This window comes from Heptranchias perlo, unplaced genomic scaffold (genome assembly GCF_035084215.1).
Source record: "Heptranchias perlo isolate sHepPer1 unplaced genomic scaffold, sHepPer1.hap1 HAP1_SCAFFOLD_47, whole genome shotgun sequence".
Lineage (NCBI taxonomy): Eukaryota > Metazoa > Chordata > Chondrichthyes > Hexanchiformes > Hexanchidae > Heptranchias > Heptranchias perlo.
Genome location: NW_027139484.1, coordinates 7072789 through 7095896, shown reverse-complemented (window position 1 = coordinate 7095896; position 23108 = coordinate 7072789).

The window sequence follows — 23108 nt, the reverse complement described above, 5'->3', positions numbered from 1 at the left end:
TTCTATGTCTCCTACCTACTAATCAATTCCCCATTCAATCCAATAGGATGCCTCCAATTCCATGTGCTCTCATTTAACAGTCCCTTATATGGAACCTTGTCGAATGTTATCAGCATGATCTGTAAAAACTCCCACCAAACTCCTGTCTGCTGGGGGAGTGAGGCCTTCACATTGAGCAGCCTCCCACCTCGCTTTTTTTCTGAAAACTCTCCAAGCCAGGCCAACCCGGCAATTGACTTGTGGGCTCCTTCAAATATGTTGCCCCATGAACGGGCTCTGCAAGATCATGCGGGGAGCTATAACCATTTTTCTGAGGCTGAATTTGATAAATCTTCAGCATTGACTATTTTACATAATTTGAGCTGTGAGGTTGGTTCAGTGAGAGCGCATTTCATTCAACGAGAACGCGTGAGAGTGACGTCATTGGAAGCGGTGTCGCTCAGGGAGCCGTAGCTTTTTAACATGCGCTGAGAGTGATGTCATCGAATGGCCCGGCGCATGGGACGTCACGCGTTGAACGAAAACCGGAAGTGCCCAAACCTGTCACTAATCACTCCCATCAAACTAAAGAACAAACGAACGTAAGAAATAGGAGCAGGAGTAGGCCATACGGTCCCTCGAGCCTGCTCCGCCATTGAATAAGATCATGGCTGATCTTCAATCTCAACTCCACTTTCCTGCTCGAACCCCACATCCCTTGATTCCCCTCGAGTCCAAATATCTACCAATCTCTGTTTTGAATATATTCAATGACTCAGTATCCACAGCCCTATGGGTTAGAGAATTCCAAATATTCACGACCCTCTGCGTGAAGAAACTCCTCCTACTCTCAGTCTTAAATGGCCGACCCCTTATCCTGAGACTATTTCCCTCTAGTTCTAGACTCTCCAGCCATGCGAAACATCTCAGCATCTACTCTTTCAAGCCTTCTCAGAATCTTATATGTTTCAATGTGAACACCTTTCATTTTCAAAAGTCCAGAGAGCATAGGCCCATTCTACTCAATCTCTCCTCACAGGACAACCCTTTCTTCATTGGAATTACTCCAGTGAACCATCGTGGCACCGCCTCTAAGGCAAGTATACCCTTCCTTAAGTAAGGAGACCAAAACTGCACACATTACTCCAAATGCGGTCTCACAAAGATCTGTACAATTACAGCAAGAGTTTATTACTCTTTAACTCCAACAGCCTTGCAAAAAAGGCCAACATACCATTTCCCTTCCTAATTGCTTGCTGTACCTGCTTGTTAACTTTCTGTGTTTCGTGCACAAGGACACCCAAATCCTTTTGAACACCAACATTTAATAGTTTCTAACCATTTGAATAATAATCTGTTTTTCTATTCATCCTACCAAAGTGAATAACCTCACATTTCACCATATTATACTCCATCTGACACCTTCTTGCCCACTCACTTAACCTGTCTATATCCCTTTGCAGACTCTTTGCGTCCTCACAGTTTATTTTCCCATCTACTTTGTATCATCAGCAAACTCGGATACATTACACTCGGTCCCTTCATCTAAGTCATTGATATAGATTGTAATTAGCTGAAGCCCAAGAACTGATCCTTGCGGCACCGCACTAGTAACAACCTGCCTGAAAATGACCGTTTATCTCTCCTCTCCGCTTTCTGTCTGTTAACAAATCCTCTATCCATGCTAATATATTAGGCTCTACCACATAAGCCCTTATCTTGTGTAACAACCATTAATGTGGCACCTTATCGAATGCCTATTGAAAATCAAAATATACCACATCCACTGGATCCCCTTCATTCTACCCTGTTAGTTACTTCCTCAAAAATCTCTGGTAGATTTGTCAAACACGGTTTCGTTTTCATAAAACGGTTTTGACTTTGCCTCATCATATTATGGTTTTCTAAATATCTAAGTGAGGAAAACGTCATCCAGGTCGAAGGAGGAGAGGAGAAGAATGTGATCCAGAACGTGATCAGATTCAAGTTACTGGGTCATCACATCGAAAAGAAACAAACTGTTTACCTTCATATTACTGGATGGTGATAAATAATCCATTCAGCTTCCTTGTTTGAGGCAGTTCCCAGCCAATACCATTGCTCTGCAATCCTCACATGTCCCAATTGTCAACTGTTTGCCATCGTCCACCACAAGAGCATCAGCCACTCGAGGTGCATACAGGAACAAGGGGGAGAGGAGGAGCAAGTGATCCAGGATGCAAGGTGTTCAGGAAAGATAGGGAGGGAAATGAAGGAGGGGAGTAGCAGTATTGATTAAGTAGAATATTGCAGAGCTGGAGAGAGAGAATCTCCTGGAGGGGTCAAGGACCAAATCTATTTGGTTAGAGTTAAGAAATAAAAGAGGTGCCATTACATTACTGGCTGTATTCTATAGGCCACCAACTGGTGGGAAGGATAAAAAGGAGCAAATTTGCACGGAAATTACAGAAAGGTGCAAAAGCTATAGAGTAGTGATAACTGGGGACTTCAACTATCCTAATGTAGACTAGGATAATGATAACAATATAAGGGGCACAGAGGGGGACGAATTTTTGTAATGTGTTCAGGATAACTTTCGTAACTAGTACGTTCAGCTGCACCCCCCCCCCCCCCGCTGTCCCCCCCCCCCCCCGTTCCGCCCCTAAGAAGAAGGAGGCATTGCTGGGCTTGGTTCTTGGGAATGAGGCGGGCCAACTGCAGCATGTTGCAGTGGGGGAGGATTTAGGGAACAGCGATCATCGTATCATAAGGTTTAGAATTGCTATGGAAAAGGTCATGGACCATTCTAAAGTAAAGTAATCAATTGAAGGACGGCCAATTTCAAAGGGATGAGAACAGATCTGGCCCAGGTAAATTGGAATCAAAGTTTGACAGGCAAAACTGTGATTGAACAGTGGGCAGGCTTTATGGAGGAGTTGGTTCGGGTATAGTCTAGGTACATTCCCACGATGCCAAAAAGTAGGGCAACTAAATCCAGAGCTCCCTGGATGACAAAGGAGATAGAGAGTAAGATGAAATGGTAAAAAGGGGTATATGGCAGATGTCAGGTTGATAACCAAAGTGAGAACCAGGCCGAATATCGAAAGTTCAGAGGGGGAGTGAAAAATAAAATAAGAGGGGCAAAGATAGATTAGGAGAATAGACTGACAGGCAAAATAAAAGGGAATCCAAAAGTCTTCGACAGGCATGTAAAGAGTAAACGGGTAGTAAGAGGAGGGTTGGCACCGATTAGTGACCATAAAGGAGATGTACTCATGGAGGCAGAGGGGATGGCCGAGGTATTAAAGGAGTACTTTGAAGCTGTCTTTACCAAGGAAGAAGATGCTGCCACAACCTCAGTAAAGGAAGATATAGTTGAGATATTGGATGGGCTAAAAATTAATAAAGAAGAAATACTTGAAAGGCCAGCTGTACTTAAAGTAGATAAGTCACCCGGTCCGGATGGGATGCATCCTACGTTGCTGAGGGAAGTAAGGGTGGAAATTGCAGAGGGACTGGCCATAATCTTCCAACACCCATAGATACGGGGGTGGTGCCAAAGGACTGGAGATAGCAAATGTTACATCCTTGTTCAAAAAAGGGTGTAAGGATGAACACAACAACTCTAGACCAGTCAGTTCCACCTCAGTGGTTGGGGAAATTTTTAGAGTCGATAATCCGGGACAGAATTAAGAGTCACTTGGGCGAGTTTGGATCGAGTTTAGAAGCTGCCAATCAAAACTGTACGAAAAGAGATGACCCCGGAGGCTTGCATCTCAATCAAATGTTTGACTTTCAGAGGAGCAAGCTGCCTTTCAGAGGTGCGAACCACTCACGCAATATCGCCCCCCCTGCTGGTGAGAAGCCGCTCAACAGCGCAGCCAGGCCTGACTGCTCGCAGGAATCAGGTAAATCACCAGGCAGCACCAATCTCACGGACTGTCTGCATCTCAATGACCGGGTGCAGGTTAATCATGTGGGGTTTAATCGCCCCCTGCGCCCGTATTCGGGGGTTATCGAATTTAACCCCGTACAGATCTTTATATATATTTTATATATAATACAGCACGGCACAGAAACAGGCCATTCAGCCCCTCTGGGTAAAGAAGTTCCCCTGAATTTCTTATTTGACAACAACAACAATTCTTGAATATATGGTATGATATAGTATATAATATAATTATACAGTTGCATATATTTTAAATTGAATGTACAGTACAACACAGTATAGTACAGAGGCAATTCAGCCCGACTTCTATTTGTATTTTACAACATTTGCTTGTGTATATAAAATATATATATGCATACATATACAGCATTGAATACAGCACGGCACAGAAAGAGGCCATTCGGCCCATCTGTGTAAGGAAGTCTCTTCGGGATTCCCTGTTTTCCCACAACATCATAACAACATTATATATATTTGTATACTACACAGAATTACATCGAATTTACAGCAGAGAAACAGAGGTCATTCGGCCCAACTGGGTAAATAAATATCCCATAGAGTCCCCACAGTGATTATTGATCCCACTGTGCACCCAGTGATAGTGCCCCATTGATCCACAGTGTCCCAGTGATCTACAGTGCACCCAGTGATTGCACAGTGATCGCAGAGTGACCCAGTGACACCACAGTACACCCAGTGTTACTGCCCCAGTCTTGCACAGCGTCCCAGTGATCCTCATTGTCCGAGTAATCCGCAGAGAACCCAGTGATCCCATAGTGATCGCAGAGTGACCCAGTGATCCTACTGCACACCCAGTGATAATGCCACAGTGCTCCCAAAGAGATCCCAGTGATCCCACAGAGCACCCAGTGTTCCCACAGTGTACTCAGTGATTCCATAGTGCACCCAGAGGTCCCAGTATCCAAACTTCATTGGTTTAAAGTTTGAGAGACTTTCATGTGTATATAAAATAACGTAGATATATGTATAATATTTCTATATTACATAGAATGGGTAAAGTTGTTTCTCCTGTCACCCCATGAAGCTGAAACAAAATGGCGGCCAGTAAGGCAGCCATCTTAAACAAAATGGCCGCCAGTGCCCCAGTGAACCTGCAGTATCCCAGTGATCCCACAGGAACCCGTGATCCCACAGTGCTCCCACCGATACCACAGTGACCCAGGCAAAACTCACGTGAGCCACATTGAGTGCAGCCTGGGATGAAGGCCTCGGTCAGTCCCCTGTGGAGAGAAAGCTTCTTGTCCAAGGATTCCTCCTCCTCCCAAAAATTCTCTTTCCACATCTTCATGTTACAGCATATCCACAAAAAATATCCTCTGGAGCGAGAGAGAGATGGTGAAAAGGAATTAATTGAAAACAAAGCAAGTGATTGAAAAGGCACAGCAAGAGCCCAGAGCTCCCTCACATTCACTCACTCACACACATTCACATTCACACTCACTCACTCACTCACTCCATTACACAGGCAGGCAATCGCTCAGTAAACACCACTGACAAAGAAACTCCCCAGTTACAAATCAGAGAATCTAAAGAAAAGAGAGAAAAGTTGGGAGAGAGAGAGACAGAAAGACACTCAATGCAGGCTGAAGAGCACAAGTTGCTTGTCTCTCTCTCAGGGTTTTCTCTACTGCTTTGAAATTCACTCCCTCACTCACCCACTCCCTCTCACCTCTCCCCTAAAAGGTGCTGGTCTGTCTGTCTGTTCTGGTTAGTGTTTTCTGCAGGGTCCACATTACCCCTGTGCTCATTTTCTCTTCTGTTGCTGGAACAGGCGACAAAAACCCTGGGCATTTTTTGCCACTTTACCCCTTTATGTTGCAGTTTGCAAAGGTGAACCAACTTTACCTTTGCTCTTTTCTCTTGTTTTAATTAGCAGTGGACAAAAAGTCTGTAGTTTGTGGTAAACTTACAGTTTGTGGCTTTTTCCAATCTGCCAAAGAGTTCAAACAAATTCATGACGTATAAAAGAGCCAAAGCAAAAAAGTGTTTTTTTTAAAAACTAATACACAGCAAGGTCCCTCACTCAGTTGCAGGGACAATCTCTCAGCAACATTCATTTACGCACAAGCAAAGCCCAGTTTATAAATGAGAAGAAACTAGAGACCAAAAGATTGAGAGACAATCATTTGCAACTAAATTTGCAAATATACATATATATGTATTTCCATTATACACCTACTATTACAAAGCCTGCAAACGGGCTGTGGGGGAAAAGCAGAGCGGGAAATGCGACTAATTGGATAGCGCTTTCAAAGAGCTGGCAAAAGCATGGTGGGCTGAATGGACTCCCTCTTGCATTGTACCCATAATGAAACCATGAATCGATTAACAATAATTTCAACGCCGTGAACGTGAAACAAAATGGACATGATTAAGGCGGCAATCTTACTGAGGGGTAAGGCGGCCAACTTACTGGGGGTGCAAGATGGTCATATTGAACAAATTCGCCGCCATGAAGCTTAAAGAAAATGGCCGCGCTGATCCTGAAACTGAATGGCCATCAATAAGGCAGCCATCTGACTGAGGGGCAAGGCGGCGATGAATTTTAATCAAAATGGCCGTTCTAAACCTGAAGCTAAATGGCCACCAGTAAGGCATCCATCTTACTGAGGGGCAAGGTGGAGCTTGTTCTGGTGAGAGATACGGAAAGGGTTTATTTCGTGTTCTTGTTAAATCACAGTTGCACTATCGTTAAAGATACAAACTGAGTGAGACTGGTACTAGCTGGTGTTTAACACAAAGATAGCGTGCAGTGAGGGAATTAAACACAAAAATGTGAACTTCTGCAAAAAAGTGGATTAACATTTGGTTATTTGGACGTAATGGTGACAGAGAAGGAGAGACCAGACATGCGGAAGAAAGGACCAATTCGCCATTTCGTGTAGAGAATGTAATTCTAGCTTCTGTTAAATAATTCAGAGTAAAATTGGACTAAATCTGAATGTGGTTCTCATCTGGGATTTAATTCATTTCTCCATTCTTCATATTTTTCTTTAATCTGAAACAATAACAGTATTTGTAACAGTAACAGAACAGGAGAGTGCTGAGGGACCCTTTCTAGTTTAGTAACACAGCAGAAGGGGTAAGAGTACATTGTGAATTAATACAGAATCCAGCAGCTCACTGGGAAAGTTACACATGGTCCAGATGGAGGAGCAAAAAGGTACAAAGTGAATTTACACTTTAATTTGGGGCAATGACTTTTTGTCTCCACGATGTTTAATTTTATTTGAAATAATGGGCTCTTTATCCTAAAGAAACTTTAGGCACAAACCATGGCTTTATGAACAAGACAATCATTTATTATTATTATTAATTTACAAGAAAAATTGAGATTACAATTTAATCAACATCTTTGGTTTACGCCAGATTTAGAATTGCTTCAACAACAATAAAACAACACACTCTGAATTCCCAAAATACGTAACTGTTTGGAAATCAAATATCTATCTTAGACTGATCCCATAACAACAGTTATATCCTCATGGTTGGTTCAATCTTGCCGGGAAAATTCCAGGTATTTTGATGGATACCGTTGTAGTGTAGTGTGACTTTCTCTTGTATCCAGGTCATCTGCTTCACAGGCAATCTGTAAACCTGCATCGAGGCATCAAGCTGGGAGTTAGCGAGCAGTCAGGAAGATTCCAGGTGAGGTGGTGCTGCCAGGAAGTGAAAGGTGAGGTTGGAGCAGTCGTGGTGGATCTGTGTCTCTCTCCAATCAACGTCTGCCCAGATTTTAAAGACCTTTTTAACAAAGAATCACACCTCTGGGACGGTGGGTTATCAACAATTGGTTCAGACAAATATAACCCACGATTGATTGACACTTCACTTGTTGTCTCTCAGTGTCCACAACGTAACCAAGTTAAGTCGGCAGGTGTTCAAACGACCTCGAGCCCTCCTTGAATCGTTCTTGTTGCTATGGTGATCTATCCTCTGCTGTGTGATCTTTTACAATGTGTCATTAACAATCCTTTTAACAGTCCTTCCTCCTTTTAATCATCCTTTTCCTTCAGACATGCTGAAGCTGATTTAATTTCAGCCTTTCGTTTATCAGATGATTTTTTACTGCACAGAGCAGCTGGGAAACTCCTGCAGTAAGTAATGGTCAGGGTCAGGTACACAAGGCTGAGTGACTTTATTGTGGGGCATCCCGGCATCACCTCTCTCATTGTTTCTCTCTGTGGATCTACTTTTCCCTTTTCACCTGTCTTTGTTCTATTCTGTTTGTTTTTCACTCTCTCCAGCTCTACTTCTGTCTCCTTCTTTCTCTCCGGTTCCATTTGACTTCTCGATCTCTTCTTTCCATCTGTTTCAGTATTTCATTCCATCTCTCTCAGTCTCCATTTTAATCTTTGTATTTCTCCTATCTCTCCTGTTTTCTATTATTCTCCTTGCTTTCTGTTCCTATTTCTCTCTTTCTCTTACTGTCTTTTTATGTCTGACACTCTCCTGCTCTGCCTCACTCTCAGTCTCTAGTTATTTTGAATTGCTTTCTTCCATCTAATTACCTCTCCGCTCCGATCACTTTATTATCATTTGTCAGTGTTTCACTCTCGTTCCATCCATATTTGTGTTGTCTCTCTCTCATTATAATATATGCTTTTTTTCTCTCTTTATTTTTATCTCCAATCTAAATAACCTACTCCTTGTTTCTCTTCGTCTCCGAGTAACTCTGTCTCTGCCCCTCTTTGTTTCTGCACTTTTGTAATTGGTACATTTCTTTTGTCCTTGTGTTCTCTCTCCCTCCGTCTCCCTCTCTCTGTCTCTCTGTCTCTCTGCCCTCCCTGTCTCTCCCTCTCTCTTTCTCTCTGTCTCTCTCTCTCTGTCCTCCCTCTCTCTTTCTCTCTGTCTCTCTCTCCCTGCCTCTCTCTTTGTGTCTCTCTCTGTCACATTCTCTGTCTCTCTCTCCCTCTCTCCCCCTCTGTCTCTCTTTCTCTGTTTTCCTCTCTCTGTCTCTCTCTAATTGCCTATCCCTCTCTTTCCCTCTTTCGAGCACCCTCTCTCCCTCTTTCACTCTTTCTCTCTCTCCCTCTCTCTGTCCCTCTCTAATTGCCTCTCCCTTTCTCTCCCTCCTTCTAGCTCCTTCTCTCTTTCTTTCACTCTCTCTCTCTCTCTCCCGCTCTCCCCCTCCACACTATCTCTGTCCCTCTTTCTCTGTCTCTCACGCTCTCTCTCTCTGTCTCCCGTCTCTCTCTCCGTCTCTCCCTTCCTCTCTCCCTCTCTCTCACAATTTATGTGGAGTACACACATTCTGAACAGGGCCACAGAAGTGACTTTGATTTCCAGCTTTGCCCATTTTGCCTTGCGGTCAGTTAATTAAAGTCCAGCTGAGCTCTTTGGTGCCGCTATTTTGAGCAACAATTCACGTGTTGTCTGCAAAGCAAATGCTGCCTCAATAGGTCAGATTATCAATAAAATATAATCTTCGAATCAGATTTAAGATCATTTAATGGCTCTGTGCTGCTAATATAAAATGTACTTTCCATCCCCCGGGAAGTGTAGGGATGGAGTATGAAATGGGATTTAGTTCTAGTGCTTGAAACCCTTCAGCTCTTTCTATGATTTCACTAATTTAATAATTAGATTGAGTGGGTATTTCACCGCGTTCTTCAGCTCCTCTCTGAATTTAGTCTGGGTCAGGACATAAATACACGTGTTTGTGCAGGAACTGAGAAGCTGCAGCAACTTTGCTGTCTGTTGTGTGAGATAAACAGGGTCAGTGTAGGAGTAATAAAACCGAATGTCTGCAATTCGCACATAAATGAAAAATACAACCCATGTCAGCCACAACAGTATAAAACTGCCCGATATACTGAAGAGTAAAATGATGGATTTCTTTCGGTTCTCCATCTCTGGATCACTCTGATTCTCTCCATTGCTGCGGCCCCGGAGTCCCCTGCGGACTCGACTGGACACTAAAATACGCCTGACCGTCAGAACATTGAGCAGCAAAATCAGACAGAACGGGACACAAGGGGTTAAAATGAGGTGAAACATGTCAAATGCGGTCCATGCGGGGGAAGTACGGAAGCTCTGTTTAACCACACAAAACCAGGGCACATTATCAAATATATATAAAGTTTCATATATAAAGTACCAGGGGACACTCTCCAAACAGCCCAGCACACTCACTGTTCCCAGAACCACAGCCGCCGTTCTCTCGGTGCAATATTTAGTTTCCAGCTTCTCACAACAAATGGCCACAAATCGATCAAAGGTGAAAGCGACTGTGAACCAGACAGAAACATTCGCGGTTACATAACACAAGAATATAACAAAACTACACACGGGAGTGATGTGCAGGAATGACATTGGGAGATACAGCTCATTAATCCATCTCAATATCGGATCAGCGATAACGACCATGAGATCGGCCACTGCCATTCCCACCAGGTAGACACTGATACATTTGGAGAGACCGCACTTTCCTCGGGACAGGATCACAATCGCCACCAAGTTAACTGTCAGAGAGAGAAAAGGAAGCTGAGAAATTACTGATCAGACCTGGAGCCAAAGCAGCAGATTGAGAGGATCTGGGGTGAAATTTCCAGCTTTGTTGCTGCATCGAAGGGTGGAAAGTGATTGATTGACCTGGGCAGTGCTTTCGGGCAGAGATATGTTTTTAAACACAATGATCAATAATGAATTGGGAGATGGATACAGAAAGTGAATAAAGTGAGCACCGGATCTCGTGGAAGGGCTGAGTGAGGGTGCAGTGCCTTGGGGAAGGGAGAAGGGGTTTTACACACCGGGAATACAGTGGATTAAACCGGGTTTGGGCTCCAGACGGACGAGGAAAGAGAGGGGAAAGGCCGTGAAGGTGAGGGGACAGGGGGAGGTGCAGCTGGTTTATTTTTCTGGGTTAAGTGAGCCGACAGGGGCAGGCACTAAATGGGAAAGGCAGTTGGAGACCGAGCCAGTGAGTGAGATTGGGAGGGAGGCAAGGAAAAGGATATGTAAGAGCTGGAGGGGAGTCAGGAGCAGATGGTTTGGGAAAGTGGACAAACTGAAGTAAGGGATGAGGAGACAGAGGATAAAATGCAGTGGGAGGAGAGGCTGGGATTCGGAGAGAGAGAGACTGCAGCAGAGTGTTCGAGGCAATCAAATATATAGCTCCAACTTACAAAATCCAACTAATACATTCAACAGTTCATTTCTGTGGTTATTGATGTCAGGGAACCTGTGTTGGGTGTAAAATATGTTCAATAAATATACTTTGTACCTTCAATTGAAATTAAATAGATATTTATTAATTAAATCAACCCAGTTGTTTATTGAATTCAGCCGAGCTTTAAAAACAGAGTATCCGAATGATTCATTACGATCAAGAAATTACTGATTGTGTTCTTGAAGTAAGTTTTCATTATGTTTAATTTTAAGTTGGAAAACAAGGAACATTCACAAAAACAGACTGAGGACCTGACAGGGATATAAACATGAGGAGCGAGTCCCACAATAAAAACTCACCCAATCTGACCACTTCATAATAACACCTTCAAATCACATTTTCGATGTTTAATTGTACTGGAAGTTTCAGCAGTTCATTCTGATGAATTATTCACACCACAGCCTCTCGCTTTCCCTCTCAGTCACCCTCTCTATCACTCACTCTACTCCCTATCTCAAGTCCATTTTCATATCCGATTAAATCCTATCATCCTGTGCCTGCATTCTGTTCACCAGCCCCGTGTTCCACCGATCCTATTCTCCGTGTTAGTTTGTTCAATAGTGAAGCCTTTGTGGAATAGTTTAATATTTCCACAGATCATCCAATTCTCCACCTGTTCACCAACACTGTTCACTTCATCCACAAATCATGGAATGAACAGAATCGAATCCCTCTCCCAGACAGATCTCACAATAATTGAGATTCCTTCTCCAGTAATTATAAAGTAAAGGGATAGATGGCGGGATTGTTCAATTTATAAAACGCCAACATCACACTTATAACCTACAGGTACATCGAAGGGCTGCTGATTTCAACAGGGACAGTGCAAATTGAGACCACAAAACATCAAAACATTTCATTTTACAGTGAAGTCCAGTGACAGTCAGTGAATTCATCCACAGTGAAGCAGAGAAGGAGATGTGAAAGAGTCAGCAGCAAACTCAGTTCAGTAACCAGACATCTGAAGCGGCGTCAGATACACACATAATGAAATAATATTTCATAACAGTGATCACCAATAAATACATTGAAATCTCAGTTAAACTGAAGCATGTTATTGGAGAGGGAGGACATTGCGCTGCCTCCTTGTAACACTGAGACCGTGAGCTGTCTCATTATCAATCACTGAAAACACATTGATGAAAACATATTCCAGGACAGGTTAGTTCCACAACAAGAAACTGTTATCATCTCCTGATGGTCTGATACCAACTCTTAGCCCAGACACCTGATTCCAATACATTCAGTACAGGGAATAATCCTGTAACAATGCCAGGGTTGGATCGACAAATTCATGACAGATATAATGCAGCGCCTCAATACCGAAAGAGCAGAGACTTAACACATTCCATCATTCAACCAATAGAACAGAACAAGTGACTGTGTAAAATATGTCGGGACAAAAAACAATTTGCCAAGTACAGCAGCAGAGTTAACACTGATTTACACCTTTAACAGATGAGATAACGGCTTACCCGGAACTCCAATGGCTGCAAGAACAGGATAATAAATACGTTGTATCTGATAGATTACTGGATCTTCCATTTCTGTGAGAAGCACTGACTTCTGTTGGTCTGGAAACCACAGCTCCAGCAGGCACTCTGAGCTGATCCATTCCAACAAGCCCTGATTTATACAGGGGCTAAGTCTCCACTGACACGGTTATACTCCTGATCATTGCTGTTAGTTACAGTCAGTTTAACAAACACATTATATCAGCAGCTTTGACTCCGATGTAAATAATGTGGTGAATAAAACACAAACATCTCAAAGTCCAGGTTATTACTTAATCAGACCTCTCTCAGGAATAAAGTTTAAATCTGATCTCATACAGGACTGATCCAACAATAATAAACGGCTGCATTTGCAGCTTCTTTATAACTGCATTGACCATGTTCACTCCTGGTGTTTCATTTATAATTTAGACAGATGTCTCCGCAGTGTGCACTGAACCCAGGGACACAGCAGTCCCGTTTCACTCTGTTCCTGCAGTTTCCCAGTCAAAATATGAATTGTGAGTCTCTGACATGAGGACAGTTAAAGGGCAGGTTGAGGATTGCAGCCTAGAAATGACTGTGGGTGATATTAGGGGACGGAGACTGAACGTGTCCCATTGACATTCCTCTCTCCGCTATTTCACTGCAGATGTTTACCCGTTTATTCTACATTGGTTCACGGCTCCAGTAAAATTGGTCCCGTGTAACACCGAGCTCAGCTCATGACCCCTTTTCACCTCCATCACAAAGGCCCCTTAATTCCCTCACCGCCTCCATTCCTTCCTCAGCCCATTGCCATTGAAACCCTCATCAATGTCTCTGTCCCCTCCAGACTCCATTCCTCCAATGCACTCCTGACCGGCCACCCAATCCCCACCTTCTATAAACGTGAGCTCGTCCAAAACTCTTGTCCGTGTCCAACCAGCACCAGGTCCTGCTCGGCCTCACTGACCCTCACGGGCTCCCAGTTCCATATCACTTAAATTTAAAATTCTCATCCTTGGGTTTAAAACCCTCCCCATTTCCATACCTACAGACAACTCACCCGTCACCATCTCATTCATCAGACACTGGCCTCTTTTGCTGGGACTTCCCTCACTTGGTTCCACTCACCTATCTGATCAGAGCCAGGAGAAGCTTCTCTTCCCACCCTATCACCGTTATCTCTGATGTTACCAAAGGTTCAATCCTTGGCTCCCTCCTCTTCCTCATCTACATGCTGCCCTTTGGTGACACAGTCCACAGACACGGACCAGCTTTCAGATGGACGCTGACGAAACCACCGCCTCTCTTGACCCTTCCAATATCTTTGTGTTGTCAGGTCCACATTCTGTTTTAGATGAGCCGCCAGTTCCTCCAGTTAAAAATTGGGAAGTCATGAACTTTGCCAGGGATTCCATCCTCACCCCTGGTTTTTTTGATTGGTGAGTCACTCACCAACCACTCAAGCCCTTACTGACTTGCTTTGGATTCCAATCTCCTCAGCCTTTAGTTTATTTTTATTCTTTCTCACACTTGAATCCATCAGGGTCTCACCCCTCCCTATCTCTATAAACTACCAGTTCCGACAGCCCCTCCCAAACATTCTGCTCCTCCACCTCTGGCCGCTTGTGCATCTGCAGTCCATTTGTCCCACTTCTGACAGTCGTGCCTTCAGCCATATCCACGCTCCTGAATGCCCACCCTCAGCCCCTCCATCTCCATTCCTCCTTTCACGTGTCAGACGTGGCTCAGTGGTCGCAGTCTCCCCTGTGAGATAGAAGTCTGTGCATTGAAGTCTAATTCCAGAGACTTGAACATATAATCCCGGCTGACACTGCAGTGCAGTCCTGAGGGAGCACTCGACTATCGGAGGGTCACTACTGAGGGAGCACATTACTCTCGGAGGGTCAGTATTGAGGGAGCACATTACTCTCGGAGGGTCAGTACTGAGGGAGCACATTACTCTCGGAGGGTCAGTACTGAGGGAGCACAGTACTCTCGGAGGGTCAGTACTGAGGGAGTGCTGTATTGTTGGAGGGTCAATATTGAGGCAGCACAGTACTGTCTGAGGGTCAGCAGTGAGGGAGTGCTGCACTGTCGGAGGGTCGGCACCGAGGGACTGGCGCACTGCTGGATGGTCAGTGCTAAAAGAGCGCGGTACTGTCGGATGGGCAGTACTCTGGGAGCGCTGTCCTGTCGATGGTGTCGACGGTAGGATACTTTAAGCCGAGGGCTCATCTGCCCTCTCAGGTAGATGTAAAAGATCCCACATCAATATTCGAAAATGAGCAGGGGAGTTCCTTCCAGTGTCCTGGCCAATATTTACCCTTCAACCAATGTTTATAAAACCGACTTTCTGGACATTTATCTCATTGCAGTGTGTGGGAGCTTGATACGTGCAAATTGGCTGCCACGTTTCCTCCATTAACACAGCGACTACTCTTCACAATGTACTTCATTGACTGATTAGGGACGTCCCGAGGTCAAGAACGGCGCTGGAGAAAAGCAAGTTCTTTTCTTTTTCAGACCTTCCAAGAAGCCATCTCTTGCTTCAAGCTTTTGCCGTCCTTCCTACTATTTCCTTCCTTGGTCAGGAGTCGTCGAAATTCTACTCTTGAAAACCAATCATATCCCCTCCGATTCTCCATTTACTTCTGCTCATTTTACACCCTCCTTAAACCCACTCTTTGACCAAGGTTTTCGCCAGTCCTCCTGACACCTTCTTATTCCATTTACTTCTCCGTGAATCCGCTTGGGAATGTTTATTCCATTCAAGGCAGTCTGGGAATGCAAGTTGTTGTTAACTTTCATTGGAATGTGTTCATTAGTTGTCTACTGTATGAGGAAAAGTAGTTTCTGGGATCATATTCTTGTACCAGAAAGAGATTTATATCAGAGACAGACTTGCTCACATAAATAAACATTGGAAACTGCTCGTGGACACCGTTTTGTTCGAACAACATAACTTGGTTTATGTTCAGGCATCGCCTTGAAATCGGTTTGTACAACCGTGAGGGAACCTTTAGGGGATCCTTGATCTAATAGGAGACAAGCAACACTGACTAGGATGAAGATTTATTAGTTATTTGTCTTTTTACTCTTTGATTATAACCCGATTTACTGCTCCCTGGGACTGATGATTATGATGAAGATTTATTAGTTATTCTATTCGGTTAAACCACATAGTTCCAGAGCAGTTTCGGTGTCCCATTATAGAAACAACATTAAAGCCATAGGGAGAGCACAATGTCGATTCACTCGAATGTGGCCAGGGAAGGGAAACTTTTTTGGAAAGACTTGAAAAAACAGGATTATTTCCATGGGAATAGAAAAGACGAGACTTAAATCTTAAACAAAAACAGGCCATTCGGCCCAACTGTTCCATTCCGGTGTATATGCTCCACACGAGCCTCCTCCTGACTTCATCTAACTCTTTCAGAATATCCTTCTGTTCCTCTCTCCCTCGTGTACTTATCCAGCTTCCCCTTAAATACATCTCTACTATTCGCCTCAACTACTCCAGGTTGGAGCAAGTTCCAAAATTCCATCCACTCTCATGGTTAAAAAGTTTCTCCTGAATTCCTTATTGGGTTTAATAGTGACTATTTTATATTTATGACCCCAAGTTTTGAACTACCCAAAAGTGGAAACATCTTCCCTCCCTCTAACATATCAAACCCCTTCCTAATTGTAAAGACCTCTATTAGGGCACTCCTCAGCCTTCTCTTCTCTAGAATAAAAATACCCAGCCTGTTCAGTCTTTCCTGATATTTATAACCTCTCAGTTCTGGTATCATTCTAGTGAATCATTTTTTGCACCTTCTCCAGTGACCGTGTATCGTTTTTATAATATGGAGACCAGAACGGTTCACAGATCTGAAATGTTAACACTGTTTCTCTCTCCACAGATGCTGCCTGACTTGTTGTGTGTGTCCAGCATTATCTGATTTAATTACAGTTTTCATAGTCTGGTCTAACCAAGGTCCTGTACAAGTTCAACATAATATCTCTGCTTTTCAATTCTCTTCTTTGAGAAATGTTTGCATTTTTATGGCCTTCGCCCCTCAGCAGGAGAGCCAGCTTGCCCCACAGTATGATGGCCGCCTTGCCCCTCAGTAAGATGGCCGCCTTGCCCCTCAGTAAGATGGCCGCCTTGCCCCACAGTATAATGGCCGCCTTGCCCCTCAGTAAGATGGCCGCCTTGCCCCTCAGTAAGATGGCCGCCTTGCCCCTCAGCAAGATAGCCAGCTTGCCCCACAGGAGGATGGCCGCCTTGCCCCTCAGTAAGCCTTGCTGGCAGATATTTTGTTTTCAGTTCAGGGCGGGAGTGAATGGTTCCCTGTTACCCACCGTGTGCTGTACATGTCCAGGAGCTGTCACTGTTCCATACATGGGCCGTAAAGTACAGAGAAGGAGAGACACACTGAGAGAGGCATTTTGTTTAAATGTAAAGGCACTGATTTTTTTACAGGTGTATGTCTCAATATTGTGTTTATTCAGGGCCACCATTTTGTGTCAACACAGCACTGGGGCATTTATTACAGAGTACCACTCCTCACTGGGAAATAAACACACTGTACAGAGGACAGGAAATATAAAGTGAAACACAGATACAGGTCTGAATGGAGATCAGAAATTGCACAGATAAAACACAGGTGCAGATCTCGTTGTTATGTTTAATAACTGTTTTTTTTATTCGTTCATTGGATGTGGGTGTCGTTGGCAAGGCCAGCATTCATAGCTCATCCCTAATTGCCCTTTAGAAGTTAGTGCTGACCTGGCTTCTTGAACCGCTGCAGTCCGTGTGGTGACGGTTCTCTCACAGTGCTGTTAGGAAGGGAGTTCCAGGATTTTGACCCAGCGACGATGAAGGAACGGCGATATATTTCCAGGTCGGGACGGTGTGTGACTTGGAGGGGAACGTGCAGGTGGTGTTGTTCCCATGTACCTGCTGCTCTTGTCCTTCTAGGTGGTAGAGGTCGTGGGTTTAGAGGTGCTGTTGAAGAAGCCTTGGCGAGTTGCTGCAATGCATCATGTGGATGGTACACACTGCAGCCACAGTGCGCCGATGGTGAAGGGAGTGAATGTTTAGGGTGGTGGATGGGGTGCCAATCAAGCGGGCTGCTTTATCTTGGATGGTGTCGAGCTTCTTGAGTGTTTTGAAGCTGCACTCATTCAAGCAAGTGGAGAGTATTCCATCACAATCCTGACTTGTGCTTTGCAGATGGTGGAAAGGCTTTGGGGAGTCAGGAGGTGAGTCACTCGACGCAGAATACCCAGCCTCTGACCTGCTCTCGTCGCCGTAGTATTTATATGGCTGGTCCAGTTAAGTTTCTGGTCAATGGTGACCCCCAGGATGTTTATGGTGGGGGATTCGGCGATGGTAATGCCGTTGAATGTCAAGGGAAGGTGGTTAGACTCTCTCTTGTTGGAGATGGTCATTGCCTGGCACTTATCTGGCGTGAATGTTACTTGCCACTTATGAGCCCAAGCCTGGATGTTGTCCAGGTCTTGCTGCATGCGGGCTCGGACTGCTTCATTATTTGAGGGGTTGCGACGGGAACTGAACACTGTGCAATCTTCAGCGAACATCCCCATTTCTGACCTTATGATGGAGGGAAGGTCATTGATGAAGCAGCTGAAGATGGTTGGGCCTAGGACACTGCCCTGAGGAACTCCTGCAGCAATGTCCTGGGGCTGAGATGATTGGCCTCCAACATCCACTACCATCTTCCTTTGTGCTAGGTATGACTCCAGCCACTGGAGAGTTTTCCCCCTGACTCGCATTGACTTCAATTTTACAAGGGCTCCTTCGTGCCACACTCGGTCAAATGCTGCCTTGATGTCAAGGGCAGTCACTTTCACCTTACCTCTGGAATTCAGCTCTTTTGTCCATGTTTGGACCAAGGCTGTAATGAGGTCTGGAGCCGATTGGTCCTGGCGGAACCCAAACTGCGCATCGGTGAGCAGGTTATTGGTGAGTAAGTGCCACTTGATAGCACTGTCGAGGAAACCTTCCATCACTTTGCTGATGATTGAGAGCAGACTGATAGGGCGGTAATTGGCCGGATTGGATTCGTCCTGCTTTTTGTGTATGAGATTTTTGGACTGGTATGTAATGTGTATCTCAGTCTGCACTAATAGAATTGATACTCTATCTTTAAATCTCATTCTACGAGTACATTCTGAACAGGTATCTAATTTGTTTGTCAGGTTTACGAGCTTTCAATATTTCTCAATCTGATACTCCACCTGAGTTTTGGACTTTTGTGCAATTTGTGTCATATGATACACTTTTCGAATGGATATTTCATGTATTAAATTCATGTGTGTGAGAGTTCTCGGCCAGTATTCAATTTGAATCTCGGGGTACATTATTGGGATTCATTCTGTACCTTTGAATCGGGTACCATGTGTGATTTCTATCTGGTATTTAATTCGTAGCTAATGTTGCCCTATTGTGAGATTGACACAGTGCCTTTCACTCTGAGAGTGTGATTTTGGACTGGGATTTTTGTATCTACCTGTCAGCGGGACTGAGTTCGGGGGAAATGGAACAGTGTCTGCCTCACCTGCTCTGCTTGACTGTTGGATTGAAAATGTGTCTCTGCAAATTGTGATCAGTGTGGGACTGACTACTTCTGCTGTCTGAGACTGTGGAACTGATGAGCTGTCTGTGTCTCTGTGCTCTGTGAGTGATAATATACTTACTGTGTGTGAGAAGGAGCTGGCTGCACTGTTCCTTCTGCCTCGGGTGGAGGAAGCATCACATTTATTCTGGATCGTTCAAGGGTTTGCCTGTAGAAAGAAAGTTATCTCTTGTTACTCAGGAACATGTGAGGTAGAAAATACAGAAGTGATCAGTTTAATATCTCTGTTAATGATCATTTTGAATATCCAAAAATGAAATCCAGTGAAACAAACAGTGTCAGTGTCTGACTCCACTGCAGTACTGCAGCACTCAGCTTCTGCATACCAGGTGTGTTGGGCTGTTTTATAACAATTTAATGACATCCAGACACGGCCCAACCCCTGCACTGATCCATGAATGGGACTACCCGATGGGGCAGGGACCTTTGCACAGGTCAGGTTTCAAATCTCCTCTCCCATGGGACTAACCGTTCAACCGAAACCAAACAGCCGCTGTTCAAAATGTGTCCTTCACACTTCTCAGCTGATGATTGAGGGGCACAGATAGGATGGATACTAAGGAGCTTTTTCCCTTCATTGAGGGTTCTATAACAAGGGGACATCGATTCAAGGTAAAAGGCGGGAGGTTTAGAGGGGATTTGAGAAAGAACTTTTTCACCCAGAGGGTGGTTGGAGTCTGGAACTCACTGCCTGAAAGGGTTGTGGAGGCAGGAACCCTCACAACATTCAAGAAGCATTTGGATGAGCACTTGAAATGCCATAGCATACAAGGCTACGGACCAAATGCTGGAATATGGGATTAGAGTAGACAGGGCTGATGGCCGGCGCGGACACGATGGGCCGAAGGGCCTCTATCCGTGCTGTATAACTCTATGACTCTATGATTCTATGAGATGCTCTTTGTATAACTCCCCACATCCTTACTGTCCGGCTCTGTTTCCACTCTTCACTCTCCAATAACAATAAACAGGGTGAGGCTGGAACTAAACCAGGACCATTCACTCCTGGTTTGGGGAGAGAAAGCAGCAATGATTTTAATAGCAGGTTCTTCCCATTCTCTCTCCCTTCCCCTGGACACACCCTGTACACACACAGCCCGAGAATGACCTCTCCCTTCCCCCCGCTCACTCCACGTTCCGGGACCAGTTCCTGATCCACTCCGCCTCTTACAAACATCCCTCGGACTCCACCTGAACTTCCCCCGGACTCAATGCCGATCTGTGAGCCCATCTGCGGACACGGTCCCGAAGCGATGATCTGCTGTAACGAGGCTGCTCTTTGCTCCCTTCTCCCGGGGGCCGTGATCTCTCCATTCCCGGCTGTTTTAAACCATCTTCTTCCGCTAACTGAGGGAATGGCGCCCACAATTCCCAATCCAAAAATCGATGGAAACTTTCCCAAATTGGAATTTTTCCGAGTCTGAGCAAAGGAAGTGGGGCTGGGGGAAAGGTCAGAGGGAATGGGGTCCACAGGCAGTGCAGGAACAGGCACCAGAATGGAAAACAGGTGGGATTCCACCAGTGCCAAACGCTGGAATCCAGACTGACTTTACAATCTCCAACTATTAAACTAGATGTTTCCATCCCTGCTGTTTCTCTCGGGGTCTTTTGATGGTAAAGAGCCTTTCAGAGATAAAGTGTGCGGCTGTGAAATCAGCCAATGGATTCTCTTCATTAATGGCCCCTATAATGTGTGACTGAGAGAGGATTTCCCAAACCAATCCTGGAGAAACATGGGAGGAAAGTGGGAGTCGGTGTATTTGCTGGGACCGTGTAGGGTTAATATCAGGCAGCAACAGTCGCAGATTAATGTAACCGGAGTGAAACTGTAGGTCACTGAGAGTAATATCGAACAGCCCTGAGCTCCCAAACTGCAGATAGTACAACAGGCATTAGAGGGTTAAATGTGACCCAATATTTCTGTCCCTCTCTGTACTGTCCCTGAGTGTGGGATTAATAGTGTGTCTGACCCTTGTACAATATCAGTGAGAGATGAGATTGCATCTTTTGTCTCTCCAACGCGATCTTTCTCGATAAAACAGCAACTTTACCGGTCAGTCTGGAACTAATACTGTTAACGTCTGTCTGTCACTGTGTCTCACCGCTCTCTCTGTCTCTCTCACCATGTCTGCCTCCCTCTCTCTCTCTGGTGCTGTATATGAAGGTGGATACTGGTATTGAGCGTGATTTGGACACAGATCGGAAGTGTAAGACTGATACTGTCTCTCTCTCTCTCTCTCTATTGCTGGACATGAAAGTGGGATACTGTCTGATATAAAATAGAGAGAATGAGATGTCCGGGCCAGGCCTCACTGTAACTGGGGATGTGTTCGGCTCCAGTCCCAGTTCATGGTTATAATCTTTTCACAGATTCAGGGCGAGAGTCTCTGTGAGACGGTAACACTGGCGGAGAAACTCCGCGTCATAACTCAAACCCCAACACATGAGATTCTCCAAATAAGCTGGAATAAGGTGTTTGTAAAACGCTGAACCCGTCTGGGAGGTGATGTGTGGGGAGATTGAACAGGGAAACAGAGTTGACTTGTTATTGAACGGACTGTATTTCGGCAGGAATATTAACGATTTCTCTTTGTAACGGGGCTTATTTGAAAGCTTCGGGTTTTGTGAATCCTTGAATATGAAGCCCGGGTCTGTCTGGGTTTGTGCGGAGCGCTGAGGTTCGGTTCTATTATCGATAAACGGTTTGAAACTGTCGGATGGAGAGAACTGGAGATGGAGCTGGAAGATCAGAGGCCGCTCTCCGCTCTGTCACTCTGACTGTCTCCTCCCCTCCCGATTTCTCTGTTTAATCCCCCATATGGAACCAAAGCGGGTCGGTGGACTCTAAACACGGTTTACTCGTTAACAGGACGAAAGGCGAGTAATGTTCCTGATCTCCTGGGCACCAGGCAATTCACTGTTATTTGTTTCTGAACAGAGTTACATTTCAGTGATTCCCCAGTGAGTTTGATGCGTTATGTAAATAATCCAACAAAATAGAACAGAAACGGAGCGAAGCGCTGAATTCCGCAGATGTAGAAAGGTTAGTCGAGCAGTTCTGCTGATTCTTTATGAGCACAGCATGGCAAGTAGTTTAAATAAATACAAGAAATCTGGTGATGTGTGGGTTGGGGTCTATAAGTCACCGTTCAAAGTCCCGGACTGTGGTCACTGCCCCGACTCCAGTCCCATTAATACCTCATCTCGTCCACAACGAGACAAAAGCAGCTCAAAGCCACACTGGTAGCGTGATATCAGCGTATCCCTTCAGACAGTAACCAGCCCTTTCACAGATACAGAGGTTGGCTCTGAAAAGAGCCTTTACATCGAGTTACATTGAAACTACAGTACAGAAACAGGCCATTCGGCTCAACTAGTCCATGCCGGCGTTTATGCTGCTCATGAGCCTCCTCCTTCCTTACTTTATCTAACCCTATCGGCATATCCTTCTATTCCTTTCTCCCTCATGTGCTGTTCTATCTTCCCCTTAAATGCCCCGATGTTATTTGCCTCAGCTACTCCTCGTAGTTGCAAGTTCCACATTCTAACGACTCTCTGGGTAAAGCAATTTCTCCTGAATTCCCTATTTGATTAATTAGCGACTATTTTATATTTATTACCTGAAGTTTTGGACTCCCCACAAGTGGAAACATTTTCTCTACATCTATCCTAACAAACCCTATCATTATCTTAAAAACCTCGATCAGATCAACCCTCAGCCTTCTCTTTTCTAGTGAAACGAGACCCAGTCTGTTCAGTCTTTCCTGATAAGAATATCCTCTCATTTCTGGTATCATCCTTGTGAATCTTGTTTGCACCTTCTCCAATGCCCCTTTGTCAATAATATGGAGACGAGACCTGTTCACAGTATTCCAAGTCTG